Raw genomic sequence first — 5241 nt, 5'->3', positions numbered from 1 at the left:
AATTGTGAATGAGATCAGTTTCTTGGTTTCTCTTTCTGTTGCTTCATTATTGGTGTATAGGAATGCAACTGATTTCTGTACATTGATTTTGCAACTTTACTGAATTCATTGATCAGTTCTAGAAGGCTTCTGGTGGAGTCTGCCAGGTTTTCCATGTAGAGTATCATGTCATCTGCGAAAATTGAAAGTTTGACTTCTTTGCTGATTCTGATTCCTTTTCTTTCCTTTTGTTGTCTGACTGCTGATGCTAGGACTTCCAGCACTATGTTAAACAACAGTGGTGAGAGTGGACATCCTTGTTGTGTTCTGATCTCAGGGGGAAAGCTCTCAGTTTTTCCCCATTGAGGATGATATTAGCTGTAGGCTTTTCATAAATGGCTTTTTTAATGTTTAAGTAAGTTCCTTCTATTTCGACTTTCTCAAGAGTTTTTATTTAAAAAGGGTGCTGTATTTTGTCAAATACTTTTTCTGCATCTATCGACAGGATCATATGATTTTTATCTTTTCTTTTGTTAATGTGATGGATCACATTGATGGATTTGTGAATATTGAACCAGCCTTGTAACCCAGGAATGAGGAATGAATCCCACTTGATCATGATGGATAATTCTTTTTATATGCTGTTAAATTCAATTTGCTAGTATCTTGTTGAATATTTTTGCATCTGTATTCATCAAGGATATTGGTCTGTAGTTCTCTTTTTTTGCTGGGTCTCTATCTGGCTTGGGTATCAAGGTGATGCTGGCTTCATAGCATGAGTTTGGAAGTTTTCCTATTTCCATTTTTTGGAATTGATTGAGAAGAATGGGTGTTGACTCTGCTTTAAATGTCTGGTAGAATTCCCCTGGGAGGTCATCTGGCCCTGGGGTCTTGTTCATTAGGAGATTTTTGATAATGGATTTGATTTCTTCACTGGTTATCAGGCTATTCATGCTTTCTATCTCTTCCCATTTGAATTTTGGTAGTGCATGTGCATTTAGGAATTTGTCCATTATATTAAATTGTCCAGTGTTGGCATATAGTTTTTCATATTAATCTCTAATGATTGCTTGTATTTCTAAGGGTTTGGTTGTAGTAGATCCTTTTTCATTCATGATTTTGTCTATTTGGATGCTCTCTCTTTTCTTTCTAAGGAGCCTGGCTAGAGGTTTATCAATTTTGTTTATTTTTTCAAAGAGCTAACTCTTGGTTTCATTGAACTGCTTGACTGTTTTTTTGGATTCTATATTGTTTATTTATGCCCTGATCTTTATTATTTCTTTTCTTCTGCTAGGTTTGGGGTGATCTTGCTGCTCCCTTTCTAGTTCCTTTAAGTGCTCTGTTAGATTTTGAATTTGTGCTTTTTGTAGTTTGTCGAAATAGGCCTGGATTGCAATATACTTTCTCTTAGGACTGCCTTTGCTGCGTCCCAGAGATTTTGGATTGTTGTCTTTTCATTTTCATTTGTTTCCATGTATTTTTTAGTTTCTTCTCTAATTGCCTGCTTAGCCCAATCATTCTTTTGTAGGGTGGGTTTAGTGTCCTCATATTTGGTGGTTTTCCAGATTTATTCCTCTCATCGATTTCAAGTTTCATAGCCTTGTGAACTGAAAGCGTTCATGGTATGATCTCAGTTCGTTCATATTTATGGGGGACTGCTTTATGCCCCAGTATGTGATCTGTCTTGGAGATTGTGCCATGTGCACTTGAGAAGAAGGTGAATTTCTTAACTTTAGGATGCATAGTTCTAAATATATCTATCAATTCCATCTGTTCCAATGTGTGTTCAGGTCCATTGTTTCTGTAGTGATTTTCTGTCTGGTTGACCTATCCGTTGCTGTCAGTGGAGTATTAATATCCCCTACAATTAGCACATTCTTATCAATAAGTTTGTTTCTGTCTGTGATTAATTGTTTTATGTATTTGGGTGTTCCTGAATTTGGTGCATAGATGTTTATAATTGTTAGCTCTTCCTGATGGTGAGACCCTGTAATTATTACATAATGTCCTTCTTCATCTCTTGGTACTGCCTTTAATTTAAAGTTGAGTTGGTCTGATATATATGGCTACTCTGGCTTTCATTTGGCTTCTAGTTACATGACAGATATTTCTCCATCCCTTTACTTTCATCCTGAAGGTGTCTTTAGGTCTAAAATGATCTCTTGTAGACAGCAGGTAGATTTTTAAAAATCCATTCTGATACCTTTTGTTGTTTAGTTGGAGCATTCAGTCCATTTACATTCAGTGTTATTATTGAAAAATGTGGGTTTACATTTATTGTGTTCTCCATAGAGTTCATGTTTGTAGTGGTGTGTCTGGCACTTTGTATTCTTTGCAACATTTCCCTCATAGAGTTCCTCTTAGGATTTCTTGTAGGGCTGGTATGGTGGTGATGAATTCTCTCAATTTTTGTTTATTTGGGAACATCTTTATCTCTCCTATTTTGTGTGACAGGCTTGCTGGATAAAGGATTTTTGGCTTCATATTTTTTCTGTTCATCACATTGAATATTTCCTGCCATTCCTTCTTGTCCTGCCAAGTTTCATTAGATAAGTCTGTAACCACTCTGATAGTTTTCCCTTTGTATGTTAGGGCTCTTTTATCCCTAGCTGCTTTCAGAATTCTCTCTTCATCTTTATATTTTGCCAATTTCACTATGATATTTCTTGCCGAAGGTTGATTCAAGTTATGTTTTAAGGGAGTTCTTTGTGACTCTTGAATTTGAATGTCTAATTCTTTCCTGAGATTTGGGAAATTGTCAGTTATAATTTGGTCTAGCACCCCTTCAGGACCTTTTTTCTCTTTCTTCTTCAGGTATTCATATGATTCATATACTGTTCTGTTTGATTGTATCACTCAGGGCTTGAATTCTCCTTTCCTGCCCCTGGATCAATTTCTCTCTTTTTGTCTCGGCTTTCTTTTTTGCTATAACTGTGTCTTCTAATTCACATATTCTTCTCTCTGCCTCTTCAATCTGTGAGGTGGCTGCCTCTATTTTATTGGTCTCCTCATTTATAGCCTTTTTTTTAACTTGTCACAGCTATTTTGAAAGTCCCTACTCATTGTGTCAGTATCTTTTCTGATGCTTTTTTCAAGCCCAGCGATTAATTTTATGACCGTGTTCTAAATTCTTGTTCAGTTATGTTGCTTAGATCTGTTTTGAGCAGTTATGTGGCTGTGACTTCTTCCTGGAGTTTCTTTATGGGAAAGTTCTTTTGTTTTGTTATTTTGGCTAGCTTTCTGTCTCTTGTCAGTTTTTCAAGCTCATTGTGCACTTTGTACCTTTTAGTATTGCTCTATTAAAGGATGTTTATTGACTGTCCAGGGCTTGTCATTTTAGGAAGTGTTCTTTTATTAGTGTCTCTGTTTCTCTTGTTGTGCCTTTGATTATTTTACTTCCCTACTCAGCGATAATTGGGACTCGCCATCATGAGCACCTTGGCTTGTTTCTTGTGGTAGCCCTGAGAAGGAAAACAGACAAACACAGAGGGAACAGAAGCACACAAATGCACAGAAAAATCAAACAAACAAATTAGAAGGGGAAAGGAATAAAAGAAAAGGAAGGGAGAGGAAAGAGAATAAAAGAAAAGAGAAGAAATAAATAAAGGGGGGCAGCGACAACAAAGGACAATGGACAGTCTAAAACATATAACCAGTCGAGGGGAGAGATAAGGTTGAGATAAAGGAGAATATATCTGGATGGCAAGAGAAAAAAAAAAAGAGAAAATAACGAGTAAAAATTAAAAAATTTAAGAAAGAGTAAAAAAAGTAATAGTGATAATAAGTACAAAAAAGCAGCAGCTCCTACTCACAGATTGTAGTGGTTTGGTGTAGGTAGATCTTGGAACACTGCTCTTGCAGGCCCCATATTGGTGGTTTCAGAGAGGAGAATGGCGGGCCCCAAACTCTGCTTGAACTAAGTGCTGCAAGCCACTCTTATGAGTCTGATCTCATTGTGCCACGGGCAAGCCAAGCTGTATTTTCCAGGCCCACCTCACTTCAAAATTCGAGTCCATGCACTTTAATTCTACTACAGATGAGATGTACTCGCTTTGGTAGCTGGCTTCTTAGTTGGGATCTTGTAGGGGGAGGGAGTTTTTTCCTGGTGCAGGCTGGGTTCGTGCAGCAGCTGCTGGAGGTGAGGTGTGCCCTTGCGGCTGCAGCTGCTGCCAAGTCCCTGCTGGGATTGCATAGGGGTGTGGGCTGTTTTTCCTGGTGTCACCGGGATTTGCGCTGCCACTGCTGCAGGTGAGGTGCACGCCTGCAGCTGCTGCCACCAACTCCCTGCCAGGATTCTCCTGGGGGAGGGGGCAGCTTTTTTTTCCAGTGCCATCCTGGGTCAGCACTGATGCTGCGGAGCCTAAGGAAGAATTTGCCATCTATACGGGACAGGTTTCTTTCCCCGAGCTCAGTGGTTATACATGGGGTGAGAGTTTTTCTATCCATCCTGGGTTAAGTTCTTTATCTTTTCTCTAGGGACAGTACTATGAGCATGTTCAGTTTCTTTTTCTCTTCCCTTTGTCTTTCAGGGGCTCTGTGTGCTTACCTGTGTTGGGCTGGGGCTCCCACCTCCTCTGCCTCTCTCAGGCTGGCCCATTTTCCAGTCTCCCCAGTTCGCACTCACTCACTCAGGTATCTTTGAGGTTGTCTTCTTTCTGGAGTCTGTATTTTCTCCTCCCACTCTTGCAGATAAGAGTAATGACCTTCTCAGTCCGATACATGGGGCAGACAAGTTTACAGAGCTCCCTTCTTCTCTGCCACCTTGCCTTCTCCCACATTATCTGTATACCCAGATTTTATTATTTTGTAAATCTTTTCTTTTCTTTTCTTTTCTCTTTCTTTTCTTTTCTTTTCTTTTTTTTTCTTTTTCTTTTCATTGTCAAGTTGGTTTCCATGTAACACCCACTGCTCATCCCAATGATTGTTCTCCTCCATGTCCATCCCCCTCCCCTAATTTTTCTCAGTGTTCAAGATTCTCTCATGGGAGAATCTAGATTTTAAACCAAAGGTTGTAATAAGAGATTAAAAAGGGCATTATATCATAATTCAGGTGTATATCTATCAAGAAAAATCTAATAATTGTAAACATTTGTGCTTCCAACTTGAAAAGAGTCAGATTTATAAATCTTAATTGCAAACGTAAAGAAACTCATTGAAAATAATACTATAATAGTAGGGGACTTTAACACCCCATTTACAGCAATGGACAGATCACCTGAGCAGAAAATCAACAAGGAAACAATGGCTTTGAATGACACACTG

At 38.7% G+C, this 5241-nt stretch overlaps 1 pseudogene; it reads right to left on the bottom strand.

The window, feature by feature from the left end:
* LOC115274436 overlaps positions 1–4312 on the bottom strand; it is a 12564-nt pseudogene extending 8252 nt beyond the window's left edge.
* Positions 4313–5241: the final 929 nt, after the last annotated feature.

This window comes from Suricata suricatta, chromosome 12 (genome assembly GCF_006229205.1).
Source record: "Suricata suricatta isolate VVHF042 chromosome 12, meerkat_22Aug2017_6uvM2_HiC, whole genome shotgun sequence".
Taxonomy (NCBI): domain Eukaryota; kingdom Metazoa; phylum Chordata; class Mammalia; order Carnivora; family Herpestidae; genus Suricata; species Suricata suricatta.
The sequence above is the reverse complement of the archived record's forward strand: the minus strand, read 5'-3'. Positions and strand labels throughout refer to the sequence as shown.